At 46.2% G+C, this 20350-nt stretch overlaps 1 protein-coding gene across 5 annotated transcripts in view; it reads left to right on the top strand.

Annotated features, from left to right (window-relative positions):
* The window catches only part of LDLRAD3 (low density lipoprotein receptor class A domain containing 3), a 327921-nt gene that overhangs the window by 299607 nt on the left and 7964 nt on the right, over window positions 1–20350 (top strand). The window lies entirely within an intron of this gene.

Below are 20350 nucleotides of genomic sequence, written 5' to 3'. Positions count from 1 at the left end.
CTTTGAAAGTTAACACACAATATGTCTTTGGAGGATGTGCAGAGGGAGTTCAGTCAATACTGGCTTCCTTCCTGGTCGAGCGGCATTGGATCAGTTAGGAATACTTTGGGCTGCAAGATACTAACATCTGACTCAAATATGGTTTGTCAGTTGTTGTTGTTTTGTTTTTCTTAATAGCAAAAGTCTATAGGTGGCTGCTGGCCTTGGTTCAGTGGGTCAGTGATTTCAGGGCTGGCATCTCTGGGAGTCACTTTCAAGTTCCCTAATGCTTTTACCTCACTCACTGGATGTCTGCCCCAGCTCTAGGCATAATGCTTTTGCTTCACTCACTAGATGGCTGCCCCAGATCCAGGCATCATGTCCAAAGTCAAGTCAAGAAAGATGGAAGAGATGGCAACAATAACTACGTCCCTGTTGTCAGGAAAGCAAGCTCTTCCTGATCCCCCAGCAGACTTCCACTTACATGTCATTGGCCCAAACAGTCATGTCACCATCTTTAGCAGCAAGGGAGGCTGGAAAAGTGAGTATTTGACATTTCCAGCCTCTATAGTGAAGTTGGGTGAGCAGGGAGGAGGTTAGGTATTGAATTAATCAAACAGAAGAATCTGTCACCACTACCTTTCTTGGATTTACTTAGTTCCTCCCTTTGAATGTATAGATGAAATATAGTTATTTTGGGCTGATTATACCTATCGGCAACTTTTATCTCACCATTCCTCTTCTAAACCTCATCAAAGTCAGCTCTTTGGAAAAGCTCATGACCTCTCTGTCCATCCTTGTTGACTCTAGGGTCCTGGCAGGCTAGTGCTGGGACCTAGGGAGTTTGCTAGAGACCCACAGCATGGATGACCATGTTCGCTGCTGCTGATGACAGTCTCAAAAATAAGTATGAAATGGGTTCTATTATTATTTCCATTTTACAGAGGAGGAGACTGAGGCTCGGGAAAGTTTAATGACCTTTCTCAAAGTGCCACCTCTAGTAACAGCCTAAGTAGTTGGTTACTATGATATACCTCCTCCTGGAATTCACTTTCCAGGAAGAAAGGACCAAAGGCAGAAAGTCTCTATTACTACAAAGCCAGGGCAAGAATGTTGCAAGATTAATGATCCAAGTGATAGCTCCAGTGTCCAAAATTTGTTGCATATACAGCATCAGTAGAGTTGGAATGTGATATGAAGATGCAATGAGCACACCACACACTTAGCCTTGTCCCACAGTTCATTAATCACCCTCAATTCAAAAGCATTTATCATGATTAGATCCAGCTCAGCCCCCGTGGTAAGAGGTTTTTTTTTTTTTTTTACTTTTTTTTTTTTTTTTTTAAATAAATACACTTTAAGTTCTAGGGTACATGTGCACAACATGCAGGTTTGTTACATATGTATACATGTGCCATGTTGGTGTGCTGCACCCATTAACTCATCATTTACACTACGTATATCTCCTAATGCTATCCCTCCCTTCCCACCCCACAACAGGCCCCGGTGTGTGATGTTCCCCACCCTGTGTCCAAGTGTTCTCATTGTTCAGTTTCCACCTATGAGTGAGAACGTGCGGTATTTGGTTTTCTGTCCTTGTGATAGTTTGCTGAGAATGATGGTTTCCAGCTTCATCCATGTCCCTACAAAGAACATGAACTCATCCTTTTTTATGGCTGCATAGTATTCCATGGTGTATATGTGCCACTTTTTCTTAATCCAGTCTATCAAAGATGGACATTCGGGTTGGTTCCAAGTCTTTGCTATTGTGAATAGTGCCGCAATAAGCATATGTGTTCGTGTGTCTTTATACCAGCATGATTTATAATCCTTTGGATATATATGCAGTAATGGGATGGCTGGATCAAATGTTATTTCTAGTTCTAGATCCTTGAGGAATCTCCACATTGTCTTCCACAATGATTGAACTAGTTTACAGTCCCACCAACAGTGTAAAAGCGTTCCTATTTCTCCACATCCTCTCCAGCACCTGTTGTTTCCTGACTTTTTAATGATCGCCATTCTAACTGGTGTGAGATGGTATCTCACTGTGGTTTTGATTTGCATTTCTCTGATGGCCAGTGATGATGAGCATTTTTTCATGTGTCTGTTGGCTGCATAAATGTCTTCAAAGCTGGAGGCATCAAGCTACCTGACTTCAAACTATACTACAAGGCTACAGTAACCAAAACAGCATGGTACTGGTACCAAAACAGACATATAGACCAATGCAACAGAACAGAGCCTTCAGAAATAATACCACACATCTACAACCATCTGATCTTTGATAAACCTCACAAAAACAAGAAATGGGGAAAGGATTCCCTATTTAATAAATGGTGCTGGGAAAACTGGCTAGCCATATGTAGAAAGCTGAAACTAGATCCCTTCCTTACACCTATATAAAAACTAATTGAAGATGGATTAAAGACTTAAATGTTAGACCTAAAACCATAAAAACCCTAGAAGAAAACCTAGGCAATACCATTCAGGACATAGGCATGGGCAAGGACTTAATGACTAAAACACCAAAAGCAATGACAACAAAAGCGAAAATTGACAAACGGGATCTAATTAAACTAAAGAGCTTCTGCACAGCAAAAGAAACTACCATCAGAGTGAACAGGCAACCTACAGAATGGGAGAAAATTTTTACAATCTACTCATCTGACAAAGGACTAATATCCAGAATCTACAAAGGACTTGAACAAATTTACAAGAAAAAAATCAAATAACTTCATCAAAAAGTGGGCAAAGGATATGAACAGACACTTCTCAAAAGAGTTTTTTTTTTTTTTAAATAATGCAAATAGCAAACCATATCTTCCCTGTGGCTTCTACAGTTCAGGGTCTGGAGGTCAGGCTCCCTAATTCATTTAGCAAATATTTATTGAGCACCTACTGTGTGCTAGGCACTGATCTAGATGCTGAAAATCCAGCAAGAATCAAATACATCAAAATCCCTGCCCTCATGGTACCTATATGTCTCCTCCAGTGAAGAGAAATGCAATAAGCGAAATAAATAGGTGAAATATAACGATTGTTACATGGTGTTCCCATAATCCTAGGAAATAATTGGTTGTTCCATAATCAAGATGACAAGTTTCCATCACTTTGTTTTAAACCTATCTAATTCATCAAAGACAGTCCTAAAATCTTTGTGTCAAAGAAAAGCTAATTTTACAACTTGGACAAGTTGATGAGTGGTAACTCACTTCAATGATCAAAACTCTGAAAGCCAACCAATCCACAGCAGCTTCATGATGTGGAAGTAAACCAATTCCTGGTGGACTCGCTTATGTGAACATCCTTCTGAGGCTGATATCAACCCACCCCTGCCTCTAAAAACAACACAACCTGAAACACTCTTCCCAACAACTCTATAAAAGACTGGCAATTTGCCTTGGTTGGAGAAATGTTCCTGACTACAATGGGTATTCCTTACTTAAGAAAGATACTCAGATTTTAAGTGGTGGTCTCCTCCTTTGATAAATCTGGAGGTCCCAATGAGATTGTGTTGAAAATGCCTAGTTAGCAGAATTCCATGGCACTCAACAACAGATGCTTTGAGCCTAGGTCCTCTGTGCCCTAATTCTACTTACTTTGTGGATTTTCCTCACGTGTTTCATTAAAATGTCTTTGCTGAATTTATTTTGTTATCCTAGATTTCATAACCAAATAGTTCTTTGTACAAGAAAATGAGATCTCAATCTTTTTGTATAATTAGCACTTCTTTGGAAATGCATCATTTGGTGAATATTTTTGCCTTTAATCTGCTTATTCTTTTCCTGCTTGCTTTGCTTTTGTTTTTATTTGACTATTTGTACAAAGTCTTATCTTGTGCAGCTCTGATTTGATCTGCACTGTCTTGTGTCTGTTAAATGCATGAGAGAGTGCTCCACAAGGATAGCTGGAGGCATGGGCTTCGATCCCATCCAAGCTAGCCCTGAGGACTGCAAGTCGGAGATTCAGGAGATAAGCAATTAATTCATGCAAAAGTGATGGATCAGATTTTGCTCTCAATCCCTTTCCAAATTTTGTGAGGATGTTCCCTGTCTTAACAACTTGTAAAGGAAGGTAATTTTGTTCAGTCTATCCCAAGGTCAACAATTGTTGCATCATTGGTTGTGTGACCTCTTCCTAGATTCTGCTTGGTTGGTTGAAACACTCTTTACAAGTACACACACTTTTGACTAACTATGGTGGTCCCTTTGTCATGAGATTGGCTAGGTCAAAGCCCCAACCTTTTCCTAACGGAACTCCTGCTTTTTGTACGAATTTACTTTTAACTTGGTAAGTGACAAAACAAAATTGTTTTACTTAGTATATTAGCTTGCTAGGGCTGCCATGCCAAAGTACCACAGACCAAGTGGTTTAAACAACAGAAATTGATTTTCTTGAAATTCTGGAGGCTAGAAGTTTGAGATCAAAGTATCAGCAGGATTGGTTTCTCCCTGTGTTGTCATATGGGTCTTCTCTCTGTGTGTTTCTGTGTCCTAATTGCTCCTCTTCTCCTCCTCCTCCTCTTGTTCCTTCTCCTCCTTCTTGTTCCTTCTCCCTCTACTCCTCCTCCTCCTCCCTCTCTTCCTCCTCCTCCTTCTTCTTCTTTCTTTTTTCTTCTTCTTCTTTCTTCTTCTTCTTGATAGGTCTTGCTCTGATGCCCAGGCTGGAGTACAGCGATGTGATCATAGCTCACTGTGGCCCCAAGCCATCCTCCTGCCTCAGCCTCCCTAGTAGCTGGGACTAAGGGCATGCACCACCATACCCAGGTAATTTTTATTTATATTTTTTAGAGATGAGGTCTTGCTATGTTGCCCAGGCTGGTCTTGAGCATCTGGCCTCAAGCCATCCTCCTGCTTCAGTCTCCTGAGAAGCTGAAATTACAGACTTGAGCCACAGCACCTGGCTCTAATCTTCTCTTGTCACAAGGATGCTGGTCAAATTGGATTAGGGCTCACCCTAATTACCTCTGTGGCAACTCTATCTCCAATTACAGTCAGATTCTGAAATACTGGGGATTAGGACTTGAACATATGAATCTCAGAGAGACAAAATTCAGCCCCCGACACGGAGAACTGATCATTTTGGGGAAATTGTGACATGTCAAAATTAAGAAATTAATGTATTTCACAATAGCTCTGGAAAATGCTGAGAAAAACATATTCAAAGTTCAGTAGTCAGCTTTTTTGATGGATAGACTAAGGACTCAAAACAAAGTATTGATATGGACAGAACCTGTCACAAAAGTTCTACTTAGCTCCCGCTTAGACTCAGAGCTCTCTCCTCTGTGCTCTGCTCTCTTTCCTTGCTCATCACCACCGCTTACATTCCTCTATTTCTTCTGCTCTCTCTCCTGAGCTTCTAAGGAAGTTTGTCTCAGGAAAAGAACAATTACATTGCAAAACAGCCCCTGAAAACTACTAGACCAGAAGGCATATCTATAGAAGCTGAATTTTAACCACGGTCTACAGCTAAACTGAGGGATATAATTAAAGTATTTTTGTAAACCTCAGGAAGGAAGGCAGAAATTTGCTACAGAGTTCAGGGTTTTTTTTACACTGATCGTCCCCAGCAATCAGATATATACCAACTAGTCTACTGCATTGTCAGGCCCTCTGGTGAGGGAAAATGTTAAAAGTAGCAGTGTAGGAGAGAGAAAGAGAGAAACTAAATAACTCAGCTATGCCATAATTTTTTAAATGGCCCTGAGAGCACAAGGAAACAGGAAAGTTGTTAAAATAAGGCCATGTCAGAAGGCTTTTCCTAAAAGGCAGTGGTGTGCTGGTAAATATTTAACCACCAGCTCTTTGGGGTTGGGGGAGTAGGGGAAAGCTATGAATCGTAACATTTGCAGATTTCCATGGTGTAAATACTCCCACCTTAGCCAGTTTCAAGCTAATCACAAGATATGATCTAATGCAGCATGTGGTACAGAAGCTCCCAAGAGTCAGTGCAAGCCAGTTCCAGCACACCATGGCTTCAGGGTAGCTTGGACAAAGATTTGAATTTGCAAAGAAAACAAGGATGAATCAACAGATGCCAAGAACCTTTCATAACAGTATTCTGGAGTGAACCCACAGCCGAAGTCAAGAGAGAGTCATCCTCTCTCTTTTTTAATGTCCTCTGACCTAAAATAGGAGAATAGGAAAAAATATGTTTGTAAGAAAAGTTGCCAGTGTAGAAAATTTTCAACATGTAGCCTAATAGAAATCAATAAGCTAGAAATGGAAGTAAACATCAGAGTTTCTGATTTAAACAACTGACCCAGGGATCAAAACATGCCTTTTGTGCTCAGAATTCAGAACTTGTTGAGAGGATTACCTGTGGAGGTTACACGCAGAAGAACCATTGGAGGAATGAATGGCCCATAGTTGTGTAGAAACTGAAAAAGAACTATCTGAAATCTGTCCAGTGATGTCTCACAGAGAGACATTAGCACCCAACAATTCCTAGTTTTCCTCTTCTAAACTCCATGCACCAATAGACATTGTTTGTTTTACCTGCCCAGGGTCTCTACCTCTGGAGTCAAAACCCATTTATCATGTGCTTTAAGTGAAGCTGACCCCAGCTCCTTCACCTTCCCCTAGTCTAGCAGGTGACTCAGAGATGGCTGGTTGGGAACTCCAGCCCCTTGGTTCAATGATGGGCAAGTGACCCAACCTGGGTCAATCAGAGTCCTCCTTGATCTGCAGGATTTTCAGGAAAGATGGTATCTGTTCAATAGAGTTGGTAAGCTAGTGAGCAGGCATCCACTTCTCCTTAAACCTGGGCTTGCCACTGGGGCAGCTCAGCTATGTTTTGCCTCTGCTTCTATTCCTCCCGCATTCCTGACCATCCTTCTCCCTCTTCTCTGTACCTCCCTCATAGCTGTTGCTTTCTCATGATCTCCAATGGCCTACCTAGTTCATGGCCTTCCCAGTTCTTGCCTATCGCTTTTGCACTTTGCATCTTTACACCTCTGCCTATCTACCCTGTGAAGACAGGGATCATGCCTGTTTTTTGCACTATTTTATACCCAGTGCCTGGAATTCTTTTGAATAAGTGAATGATCTTTGTCTTTCCCTGAGTTTTCCGTTCAAACTTGCCAAGAAATGGGTTCTGATGGAGTTGAGCCCCCCACCCCACTGGGGCTGTCTTTGGTCAGGTATTCTAGTCTTGTCCAATCCATAATGGCGAGTGTCATTATGGCCACCTCGTATAAGGAACTCTCTGTGGGTAATGGAAGGTTTCCAGAAAGACGAATGTATAGCTAGCAGAAAAAGCCTGTTTAGCCCAAAAAGTTATGGGAGGCAGATTCTGACATGACCCCACTGATCTCTGCCTCCTGATATTCCTATCCTTTTGTAATCCCCTTCCCTGAGCATGGGCTGGACCTACTGACTCGCTTCTAACCAATAGAATAAGGCAAAAGTGATGAGATGTCACTTCCATGATTAGGTTAGAAAACACTGACTTATCTTTTTCTTCTTATATGTTTGTGCTGATGGACAGGCCAATCTGTCACGGAACTATGGGTGACTTCCAACCAACAGCTGGAAACTGAACCCTACTAATGTGTGCTTGGAAGTGTACCCTTCCCAGCAAAGCCTTCAGATGAGACCACAGCCCCAGTCAACACATTGATTTTAGTCTTGTGAGAAACCTTAAGGCAGAGTACCCAGCTAAACTGTGCCTGGGTTTTTGATTTACATTAACTGAGAGAAAATAAATGCTGTTTTAAGTCACTAAGTTTGGGGATAATTTGTTACGCAGTAGTAGATAACTATATACAAGCCAAATGATATCTCATCCCACTATCATGCCTACCATTATTTCTTAAAGTACTATTCCCTTTTAAATTCAGGGCAGTCATCCTGGGCTGGGCATTTGGAGTGACAGAGTCAACTCTTTCTTAGAACTCTGTTGTGTTTCAAGGACCAGAGGCAGGGAGATGCCTAAATAAACATTCACAGAAGACATCCACAACTCGGGCCTGTAACTAAGGAGGAGACTACAACTCACCAAATCTCTGACTTCGAGTGCCCTGTAGTGCCCGTGCTGGGAGCTGAGGCTTTGTCGCCTGGGGAGTGGGTAACCAACCCTCCGAAAAGTGGCCTGAGGCCAAGAGACACCAGTAACAGCAAGAAGATGACTTGCATTGGGGCTGAATTCTTCTCTTTCATTTCTGGAGAATGGTTTATATTTTGGCCTAGGATGGCCACTGGGTTCCCACATTCTACTCTGAGCCTCTGAAAAAACCTGAGCTGTCTAGGCTAGAAGCCCTTGGCTGCCCTCCCTGATATCTCTCTGTTGCATTCCAGGCTCCTAACGTTGCTAAAGTGCCCTCTGTCCAGAGAGCCCAGGATTCATGACTCCAGAGCCTCTCAGCCAGAGCCAAGACACAGGACTGCCCAGCAGGAGATGGCGCAAAGGCAAAGCCTCTTCCCATTCTTCCCCAGACTAGCTGCCTCCTTGGGTTAAACACCCAGCTGAGGCCTAAACCAGAAGAAAAACAAAGCATCCCTATTGAAAGGGTACCTCCATCATTTCCATCCAATAGATGAGGTGGCTTCTCAGAGAGTAGCTGGGAAACCAAAGACAAAAGAGACAAAGAGCCTGATGTCCTCATCTTCCCGCAGGCTGCTGGGTGGGTGGGTCACAGGGTGGGTTGGGAGCTGCCTCTGTGTCTTCATTGCAGCCCCAGCCTCGGGAAAGACATAGAAGATCCCTCCTCCAGGGCCCTTTTAGTCTGAGGCCCTTCCCCTCTCTTTACTTCTGTGTTGCAGGCCAACAAGTTTACCTGGGTGAGCAGAGCCATGTGCCCTGCTGGGTCTGCAGAATCTGCCATCATATCACCCTTGTGTGATATAGGAGTCCCAGGGTGGGTTTCTGGCCATCTCAGAAGGCCAACTTTGTAGCAAAGCAGTCCTGAATGACTTCAAATAAATGCTCTGGGGGCAACTTTGTGCAGTGAGAACAGAGGCACGAGAGTCAGACAAGGCCAGGACTAAATATATCCCAAGCCACCTGCAGGGTGCCCTTGGGTAAATTACTCACACCCTGGCCCCCTCAAGCCTCAGTTTCCCCATCTGTAAATGTGCGATAATTTATTCACCCTGCACCAGTGCCCTACCTTGTAGAATTAAACAGGGTTGGGACTAGGATGAGGTGAGGGAGACACTTGTCTTAGGCATAAAATTTAAGGGGATGCCAGAAAGCTCAGTAGCCAACATAAATAATATTTTAATGCAATATTTTTAAAAATCAGAATTAATGCAAAAAAATCCATGATCAACAAAATGTCACAATTCTAAACAAAGAGGATCTATTCAATAAGTGCCTGTGAACATTACGCTCAATAAACTTTGTGAAATGCTTTCCAGGAGGCTGCAAGTATGGATTGTAGCTGCATGAAGAGCCCCATCAGACCTGCTCAGGCCCAAGTTCAAGTGCACCGTGCTGGCTTGCACTGTGTAGTGCAGTGGTTGGTCGTATAGGCTTGGGGGTCCAGTAGACCCAGGCCTGAAAACTGACTTCACTACTTATCATTTTTGTGACCTTGGATGCTTTATTTTGTCACTCTAAGGCTCAGTTTCCTTATGTGTAAATTAGGGATAATAATAACACTATTGGCCGGGCGCGGTGGCTCAAGCCTGTAATCCCAGCACTTTGGGAGGCCGAGACAGGCAGATCACGAGGTCAGGAGATCGAGACCATCCTGGCTAACACAGTGAAACCCCGTCTCTACTAAAAAATACAAAAAAAAAACTAGCCGGGCAAGGTGGCGGGCACCTGTAGTCCCAGCTACTCGGGAGGCTGAGGCAGGAGAATGGCGTAAACCCAGGAGGCGGAGCTTGCAGTGAGCCGAGATCCGGCCACTGCGCTCAGCCTGGGCAACAGAGCAAGACTCTGTCTCAAAAAAAAAAAATAATAATAATAATAATAATAACACTATCTCCACCAAAAGGTTGTTGTAATGCAGGATGCCTGACCCATAGCAAGGGCTTCATCATAGTGGTTGTCATTTTGGTATCATTTAACACACATCAGAATCAACATGAAAAATTCCCTTGGTTGGGCAGAGGATAAAACAGGCTGGCATTTTGTGGCTGTCTGCTCGCTGCCTTTGTGAGTCTTCCCGATAAGCTGCATCTGCCTGGCTTTCTTGTTAATCAAATACACAGCTGGCTTGGGAGCTGCTTGCCTGGAGCTGCCTTTGCTACTGTGTCTGCTGCCATCTGGATATCAGAGGGATCACAGAGAAGAGGCTGGGTGTCAAGGCAGGAACAGCTGGGGCAGAGGGCGGAGAGAGTCCCGGGCTGCGATCTGTTTGCTGCACGCTTGTTTGAGATGCATGGTGCTTGGCAAGGAACAAAATACCATCCCTGGGGTTCAGCCAGCCACTCTCTGCCTTCCTCCTTGGCACACAGAGAGCATGGGGCTCTGGTCTGGTTTTGACCAGTGATCTGCTCTGATAGCTGACTTGTCCAGTTTGAGGAGAGCTAGGGGTGCAAGTGACCCCGACAGGACAAAAGAGGACGCTTTCCAATTTATTTTGGGCAGGCTTTTTCCTTCTGATGCTTCTATCATCAGATGCAAGAAGAAAGGTTTTGAATCAGAGTTATGTGTAGGTGACAGTATGAATTTGTTCACTTAGTAAGCCACAGACCTGTGCTAGGTATGAGAAGAATTAACTGATGGGGTGGAGAAGTAGCACAATAGCAGAGCACAGGGTTCGTAAACTTTAACGTGTATCAGAATCATCGCGAGGGCTCATTAAAAACCAGAGTTCTGATTCAGTAGGTCTGGGGAGGGACCCAAGAATTCACATTTCTAACAAGCTCCCAGGTGCTGCTGCTGCTGCTGCTGCTGCTGCTGCTGCTGCTGCTGCTGCTGCTGCTGCTGGTGGTGGTCTGAGTACGACTGACATTAGATGTGTGCTATGTAGTTAGACTGCCTGGGTTTGAGTTGAGACCAACTCAGGTACTTACTGGCTGTGGGGGGCCTTTGGCAGCTTAATCTCTCTGTGAATCGGTTTCCTTATCTGTAAAATAAGGATGAAAATAACAGCATCTAGTTCACGGGCTTCATGAGTTATGCATACAAAGCACCCAAAGCAGTGCCTGGAATATGGTAAGCACTCAGTATGCATGAGCTATTATAATCTGTAATATGTAAACATTTTACAATGAATTATGACATGTGTGCTTTTATAAATAAACAAGGAAAGGATTCATACATATACAAAATATTTGCATACAATTTCAAGGGGCTCATAGGCCCCCAGGAATTTCATCCTTCTTGATGCCCCTGGTTTTGTAGATTATAAGAGGTATTATTTTCGAGACTCCTCTCTGTTGTATGAAGTGTGGCAGGTAATTGATAGTCTAAATTATTTCACTTAGTTCGCACTCTAACTTTGTAAGACAGTCATTGTCATTCCTGTTTCACAGGCAGAACAACCAAGGCTTAGAGAACTTGCCAAGTGAGGGCTAGAGTCAGAATTTGCACCCAAATCTGTAAAACTCTATGTCACATGGCCAATAGTCACTTCCTTAGAATGACTGCATCACCAGTTTATCCAGAAGAGCACATTTAGCAGTGACCAAGTGATCAGCCCTATAGGGGAGAAATTGAAGGTTGTTCTTGACCTCAAAGAGCTTCTGTCTAATTGAGAAATCAAGGTAAACAGAAATCTGCAACATAGCGTATGATTGCCCACAAATAATAGGTGTGGCAGAGCATTGATGTGATTCACCAAATATGCATTTGCTTTTCACATTTTCCAGCTTCCCTTGCAGTTGTATTAGCTCAAGTGACTGGGCTTTGGCCAGTGAATATTGGGCATGATATAAGTTACTTTCCGTCTTGGCCCCTTATAAACATGTCGAATGGTCTCTGCTTTCTTTCCCTTGCCTTGTTGCAGTGATTTAGGGAGCCATGTGTTCCAGATGGCACAGTTCAAGATGGAGGAGAATTGCCCACCTGGTGTCAGACTGAGACAGGAAGGAGAAAGGAACCTCTATGTGTTAAACCACTGAGATTTCTGGTCACTGCAGCATAGTCTAAGTCTCCTGAGTAGTCAGATGGGATAGCCATAGTTGCATACCGAGGAGTTCTAAGAAGATTAGGAGTCCTGAAATATTCAGGTCTCGAATTGGCTACCGGCCCCATTCTAGACAAAGTGAGTCAAAATCTTTAAGAAGGGTCACAGTACTCTTTATTTAAGGTGATACTGAGGAAAGGCTGGTACTGTGGTCTGCTGCGTCTCCCAGAGAATCTCTCATGCGAGAGCCACCATCACATGAGCATCTAGAGAGTCCCACCTCTGGGGTGGGACTCCTTGGACTAGAAGCCTGCCACCACCTCCTTCTAGCTTTATGCTGGATAATTTAAGGATCTACTTTGTAAAGTTGTTGTGATGACTAACTGAGAGTTGTATTCGTTATCTATTGCAGCATAACAAATTACCCCAAAACGTGGTACTGTCGACAACAAGAGTCAAACACTGTAAAATATTTGAAGAAGTTTATTCTGAGACAAATATGACTGACCATGGCCCAAGACACAGCCCTCAGGAGGTCCTGAGAACATGTGCCCAAGGTGGTCGGGGTGCAGCTTAGTTTTATGTATTCTAGGGAGTCATGAGACTTCAATCAAATACATTTAAGAAATACACTAGTTTGGTCCAGAAAGGTAGGACAACTTGAATCAGGGGCCTCCAGCTTATAGGTGGATTTAAAAATTTTCTGATTGACAATGGGCTGAGTTTATCTAAAGACCTGGGATCAATAGAAAGGAATGTCTGGGTTAAAATAAAATATTGTGGAGACCAAATTCTTATTTGCAGAGGAAGCATTCAGATGGTAGGCTTCAGAGAGAATAGGTTGTAAAATGTTTCTTATCAGACTAAAGTCTGTGTTGATATTAATGCCCGAGAGGTATAATGAGACAGATCCAGCCCCTACTTCTTGTCAAGTAGTCTTTCAGGTTAAATTTTAAGAGTGCCCTGGCTGAGGAGGAAGTCCATTCAGATGATTGGGGTACCTTAGAATTTTATTTTTGGTATGTGGTGCCATAAAACAGCCACCATTTACTATCTCATAGTTTCTTTTTTTTGAGACAGAGTCTCGCTTAGTCGCCCAGGTTGGAGTGCAATGGCGTGATCTCGGCTCACTGCAAGCTCCGCCTCCCGGGTTCACACCATTCTCCTGCCTCAGCCTCCCGAGTAGCTGGGACTACAGGCGCCCGCCGCCTCGCCTGGCTAATTTTTTACATTTTTAGTAGAGACGGGGTTTCACCGTGTTAGCCAGGATGGTCTCGATCTCCTGACCTCGTGATCCGCCTGCCTCGGCCTCCCAAAGTGCTGGGATTACAGGCGTGAGCCACCGCGCCATACCACTATCTCATAGTTTCTATGGACCGGGAATTGAGGGGTGTTTCACTGCACAGTTCTGGCCTCTTGTGAGGGTGCTGTCACATGTTCGCTGGTGCTGCATCATCTGAAGGTTCAAGTGGGGCTGGAGCATCCACTTCCAAGTTGTCTCACTCACGCGGCTGTTGGCCAGAGGTCTCATTTCCTTTCCACACAGGCCTCACCATAGGACTGCCTGAGTGTCCTCCCTGGATGGGGGCAGGCTTCCCTCAGAGCGAGTGATCCAAGAGACCAAGGGGGAAGTCGTGATGCACTGGCATCACACAGGTCAGCCCTGACTCGGTTTGGGCTGGGACTAAGCATGGATAAGGATACTAGGAGGGGAGGATCCCTGGAGGCCATCTGTGAGGTTGGACAGCATAAGCTTTTCAAATATCAACTTATCTGAAATATAATCTTACCCTTATCAACAGCATAACCATCTCATTTGATATCTGAAATGCTTCAAACCGTGTCTGACACAGAATTACAACTCAGTAAACATTAGCTATTCGTTATTACTAATAGAATGATCAGTAATCTCTAACTGAGATTCCAGCTTTTCCACCATTTTATCCTCCTTCCCTCATTCCTCAACTACCCTCCCAGGTGGAGTCCAGCTGTATAAACACCTGTGCACCTGTTATGCCAGGCCGCGCACTAGGTGCTTGGCTCCCAGAAGGTAGGGGTTCACCTGGGCACCTCTGTGCCCCAGGGCAGAAAAACTCTAATAGAGACACAGAGGATGCTAGAAGCCAGGGAAGAAGAGGTTGAATAATAATGAATGCTTATATGGGGGTGTCAGAGTTAACAGGCTTGTTCGCCTCCATTATCCTACTAGAGAAAAGGTGGTGGAGCGGCTAAGAGCACACACTCTTCAATGAGATTGCCTGGGAGCAAATTCCAGTTCTCCTGACTAACTATGTGAACTTGGGCAAGTTACGTAACTTCCCTGGTGCCCAGTTTTCTGTTAAAAAAGGGAATAATAGTTCTCATTTTACCAGGTTGTTGTGTGAATGAAATATTCTGAGCATTTAAAAGGCTCAGAACAGTGCCTGGCTTATACTACATGCTAAAAAAAAAAATTGCTATTATTTTCTTTCTGAAATCACCTGGGGCAGGGGAAGGGGGTAGTGGTTAAACAGGAGGTAAAGAGACAAGGGAATAAACAGATGCAGACACCTTAAAAATTCCAAGGCAAAGCTGGTGTTAAGACATAGCTCTCTAGGACTTTCCCCTAGAGTCTCCCTGGCTCCGGGGGTGCTGCTCACACAGAGGAAAGCTTGACCCAGAGTGCGTTCATCATGCTGTGAGTCCCTGGGCCAGGGTTGCACGCCCTCACAGCCACCTGGCACGCTTCTTGGCTGACTTCTTCTGTGACCAGGGCCTCTGGTAGCCCTGTTCCCCTCCCTGCATGTTGTTTGTATCTTCTTTTCCTAGCTTTGTTTCAGATAAGCTCAGGGGTTCCTGAGCCATCTTGTCTTCCTTTGATGGATGGGTGGCAAGGGAGTAGGGCTGGAGCCAGGGGCCTGTCCGTGGAGGGTGGAGGCAGATGGAGTGGGGTGAGGCAGCAGGTAGGTAGGAGAAATCAAAGGGCTTCACATCAAAGAAAGAGAAGCCAATCAGCTGGAGTATTCTCCATCCTCTGAGATGGGATCTGAGCTCTAATTTGTGAATCTTAGTTAAGTTTTTAAAATCAAAAGCAAGGGGCTGCTGGACCTCCTGCCTAACAAAAGTGTTTGCTGAAAAGATTCAGAACCGCGACAAAGACACAGCTCCTGCAGAGCTCTAAAGAGATGGGAATTCAAGCTCCAGAAGGTAGGGACCCCACAGTGAAAATGACAAACAGGGTTCACACTCTCCTAGAGCTGGTCTTCCAGTGGGAGTACACAGACAACGCCAAACAAGATCATTTCAGCAAGTGTGATATGTAGGAAAGATGCTCTGTGACTTTGGGTTGGGTGGTCAAGGAAGTCTCCCTGAGAAGGTCACACTGGGGCTGAACCCTGTGCAGCCACATGTGGATCTGGGGGAAGTGTGTTCTAGGGCGACCAAAGAGCTGGTGCCAAGGTCTCATGCAGAAGGGAGTTCAGTGTGATTGAGGAACAGAGGGAGGTCAGCGTGCCTGGGGAAAGTGCAGGGAGGAGAGGCGGCCCACTGAGCCAGGGAGGCTGGGACAAGGAGAGCAGGTGTTATGGTGAGCCTCGTGGCAGGTTTTAAGTGTAGAAGTGATGACATCTGATGGGTTTAAAGTGACCACTCAGCCATCCGGCACAGAATGGATTTCAGGGGACAATAGAAAGGGCGAAGCCTGTTAGGAGGATGTCAGGAGTCCAGATGAGGGCTCTACACCTAAACTAGTGTCGACAGTGGAACTGAAGGGCATGGCAAGTGGACTTACATTGTGAACAGAGAAGAGAACTGCCATTTACAACTCCTGAGGGAGTGACCACAAAGGAACCTCACTTGACGGTGCCACAGGGTGGGGCTCTGAGGAAAGGCGGCAGATCACAGCCAGGTCTGCAGTGTCTAGAACAAAAAGGGTTTGGGAAGAGTCCCTGATTCCAGCCCCAGTCCTAGCATGAGGGAGTTTCTTTTATCCTAGGACTCAGCAGATGGGAGGGCAGGCGACTCACCCCGGGACTGGGCAGCTGATGGCGGACCTTCTTTCCGGACTAGTGCTCCCCCTGTACGAATCGCTGAATGCATAGCTTAGAAAAGTGAGATGCTTCAGGGGGTTTGGAAAAGGGAAGTGCATTGGATGAGGCCAGGACACGTGTGTTGTGAGGCCCAGAGTTCTGTGTCGTGGTAGCCTCTGAGCCCCGGCCGCTCCAGCCCTGGGGAGAACTATCCGTGCAGCTTCCACTGTTTGTCTGGATGGAGCACGGAGCCTGTGCAGGTGTCCATCTTCGTCGGCAGCAAGGTTCAGAGGGAAAAGGTGCAGGATGAACTTAAGGAAGGACAGGTCAGCAAGGACCCATTTCTTACTACTCTCCCCTAGCTGGCCAGGTTCCCAGCAGCACCACCTCCAGCATGCAGGAGCAGCGAGGGCTGCTGGGCTGGAGATGGCATGAAGGTGCTGTAGAGGCACCCCTGGGAACCACTGTGCTGGCAGAGAGGGACAGAGGAGAGGAGAAAGGGCTTCAGAACAAATGCAGACCACTCAAGACTTGGTTCTCCCTGGAGCAACCTCCCAGACCTAAGTCCGTTCAGTCACTCACTCACTCACCCACCAATATTTGAGACACCGGTGATATAGCCAAGAGGTAAAATGAGGAAAGAAGCAGGGAAGGAAGAAAAGAAGGGAGGGAGGATAAAGAGAACGGGATGGAGGAAAAGGGCACAGGCCCCGCCCTTATAAACCTCACAGCCTAGTAGAGGAAAAAACAGGAATCAAAGAATGACAGGCCTATGAGTTGGAGGTTCCAGCCAGACTGAGCGTGAATTCCTGTAGTCAGCTCTGAGCCCTTCACTGTCTCCTCTGAGCCTTGGCACATGCTGTCGCTCTGCCTGACCATCTTCCCTGTGTCCCTCCCTCCTTTATCGGTGGAGGGAGCAGAACTGAGGCTGGGCCGGTAGGACATGTTCACCGGGGCAGCTGAAGGCTCAGTTGAGGTCTGAGGAGGGGAGACAAGCGGGGCATATAGACCTGCCCCTGCCATCCGTAGACGCTTCTCATTCAGAGGGACCATGGCCTGGGGGGCTTTCTTGTGATGACCCTCAGCAGTGACATGAGTGGGATGGCGTTTCCTGTCCCCATGGCATGTGCTTCCCCTCAGCCTTTCACCAAGGACCTGCCATGTGCCAAAGACTAAGCACTGGGGGATAGAAGGGGAACGAGACTGGTGTGGCCCCCCTGCCCTGCTCTCAGACCTGCCGATCTCCGGCGTTTGTTTTCTTGAGACTCCTGACACTGCCTGCCCTCAACTAGGGATTCCTGATCTCTGCATATCCCTTCCCAGCCATCCAAGACAGCAAGAGCTGTTACCCTCTGGCTAACTCTTACTTATGCTTCCAGTCTCAGCCAGATGTCATGTCCTCAGTTCAGCCTCCCCAGGGGTCCCTCCACATGTTCCGCAGCCCCTGTACCTCCCCATCATTGCCCTGGGCCAGAACGGGCTCTGACTGTGTGTCAATAGAGACAAAGAAAACTCGGAGCAATCACAATACCACTTTGGCTTCCTAATTTTCTCTGCAATCTTTGGAGGGCCAGTGCCAACCAGGCCTTGAAGACTGATATTCCTCTGCGGGGTGAGAGATGCCTGCCTCCCTCTCTGGACTCTTGTGGGACCAGCAAGGGGGATCCAGCCTCTCTTGTCATCAGAAGACATGAGCTATAAATGTGATTCCCCAACCTGGCTGTATGTGCAACACTTGGGGAATTCCTAAAAATAGAGATGCCTGGGACTCTAACTCCAAAGACACTGCCTCAGTAGATCTGTGCTGAGATCTGGGCGTATACATTTCTTGGAACTTACTCCAGCTTCATGTACAGATCTATCGCAGCAGCATCTGTAATAGCAGAAGGTTGGTAACGGCCTAACTGCTCACCAATAGGAAACTGGCTAAATAAATCATAGCCCATCCAGGCAATGGTATTCTGTGTACCCTAGAAAGGAATGAACAAGCTCTTAAGTACTGATAGAAAGAGACCTTCAGGATAGGTTATTGGGTTAAAGAAAAAAAAAAAAGGCAAGGCGTATAACATACTATTTTTTCATCAAACTTTAATCAAACTTTTTCTCTAAAGAGCCTGATGGTAAATATTTTAGGCTTTACAAGCCACGTATAACCTCAGCCTGGAGGCGCTGATGTGGCTTCAGCAGAGTAAACCTGTGAATGGAGTGGATCACAGAAAACTGAGGGGTTAGTCCTGAGTGGCCACTGGAGAAGACAGGCACCTGTGTTAGGACCCTCGGATGGAGGCTTCCGAAGAAGCCACAGAGGCACCTGATGTTAAAGCACCAGCTTTTACCATCCGCAACCCTCGGAGCCAGAGAATAACCCTACAAAGCCAGGCAGCTATCCCTCCCCACTGTCCTCCCCACTCCAACCTTGCCCTGCCACCTGGAATAACATGCACCCGCCCCTTTCATGAGATAGCCTTTTGATGTTACCTCCTCCTGAGTCTCCTTCTTTCTTTCCCTCCTCTATTTCCAACTGCTCCTAATGTCACCAGGTTCCCAGACATCTCCCCAGCCTCCTTAGTCTCTGACCGGTCCGTCTGGGGCAGCCCCCTTCTCCTTATCCCTGGAGCTCTCAGCTTTAGATCACCGGCACTCCTGGGGGCCACCTCGTCAATTTTGACACTTTTATCTTCTGAGGATGATCCTTTTCCACACTGTAACTTCCCAGCCCTGAATTTGTCCAGAAACCAAAGACCACTGGACTTGGGGCCAGACCTAGCTGTGACCTCCAGCAAATTATTTCTCATCTCCAAGGCTCTGTTTCCTGATCTGAGGAAGCGGAGATAATAAAACCACCGCTGAGGGATACAAGGATTCAAAGACCTGGTGTGCATGCCCGCCAGATGCTTTGTGTGCCAACTTCTGGTGCCCAGTGTGAACGTGGAGATCCTTTGCCCTCTCAGCGGACTCAACTCAGTGGATTAATCAGAAGTGCACACAGTTTTTGGGGTTTGCTTTGGAGAAGTTCGTGCTGCTTGGAAGGACTGTGGTTCGTGAAAAAGTCCCTAGATACCGTCAGCTCCTCCTACCCCATCCCTGCTGCAGAGGCTCAGTTTATATCTGTGGTCAGGGCTGAGCCCAGAGGGCTATCCCCAGAGCTGCACACCCAGGAATTGAGGGAACACTTTCTGAGGAAGCTGACTTGGAAACTCGGAAGTGCCTTCTTCAGTCCTGGCAGCTGCCTGGTGCTGCTGGGCTTGGAAGGCTAAGAGCAAGAAACCGGGGGCTGAGCACAGTGGCTCATGCCTATAATCCCAGCACCTTAGGAGGCTGAGGCAGGAGGGTCGCTTGGGCCCAGGAGTTTGCAACCAGCATGGGCAACAAAGCAAGACCACATCTGTATATATATATATATATTTTTTAATCAGTTGGGCTGTTGTGGTGTGTGCTACTTGGGAGGCTGAGGTGGGAGGATTGCTTGAGTCCGGGTGGTTGAGTCTCCAGTGAACCCAGATTACACCATACTCCAGCCTGGGCAACAGAGCAAGACTCTGCCTCAAAAAAAAATAAAAATAAAAAAATAAATAAAAGAAACCCTATCCAGACACAGAGCCATTGCAAAGAGCCAGCAAAGATGTTTAATCCAGCAGATACGTTTATCAGTGGAGGGAGCAGAACTGAGGCTGGGCCAGTAGGACATGTTCACTGAAGGGCAGCTGAAGGCTCAGTTGAGGTCTGAGGAGGGGAGATGAGTGGGGCACATAGCCCTGCCCCTGCCATCCGTAGATGCTTCTCGTTCAGAGGGACCATGGCCTGGGGGACTTTCTTGTGATCTGAATGGGATGGGGTTTCCGGTCCCTGTAGCATGTGCTTCCCCTCAATCTTTCACCAAGGACCTACCATGTGCCAAAGACTAAGCACTGGGGATAGAAGGTGAACGAGACCGGTGTGGCCCCCTGCCCTGCTCTCAGACCTGCCAATCTCCAGGGTTTGTTTTCTTGAGACTCCCGACGCTGCCTGGCCCGAGTAGGCACTAGGGATTCCTGATCTCTGCATATCCTTTCCCAGTCACCCAAGACAGCAAGAGCTGTTGCTTCTGTTCTCAGATTTCTCCCTTGGCTTCCTGATTCAGCGTTTCATCCCAGCTATGGTTTAAAAAACAAACAGCAAATAAATAAACTAACCACACACCCAAACAAACCTCAGACTGCACAGAATGGAAGCACTGCCTGCAATCATAAAGATCATTTGTTCTTGGCCGGGCGCGGTGGCTCAGGCCTGTAATCCCAGCACTTTGGGAGGCCGAGACGGGCGGATCATGAGGTCAGGAGATCGAGGCCATCCTGGCTAA

Source organism: Macaca fascicularis, chromosome 14 (assembly GCF_037993035.2).
Source record: "Macaca fascicularis isolate 582-1 chromosome 14, T2T-MFA8v1.1".
Taxonomy (NCBI): Eukaryota; Metazoa; Chordata; class Mammalia; order Primates; family Cercopithecidae; genus Macaca; species Macaca fascicularis.
The sequence above is the reverse complement of the archived record's forward strand: the minus strand, read 5'-3'. Positions and strand labels throughout refer to the sequence as shown.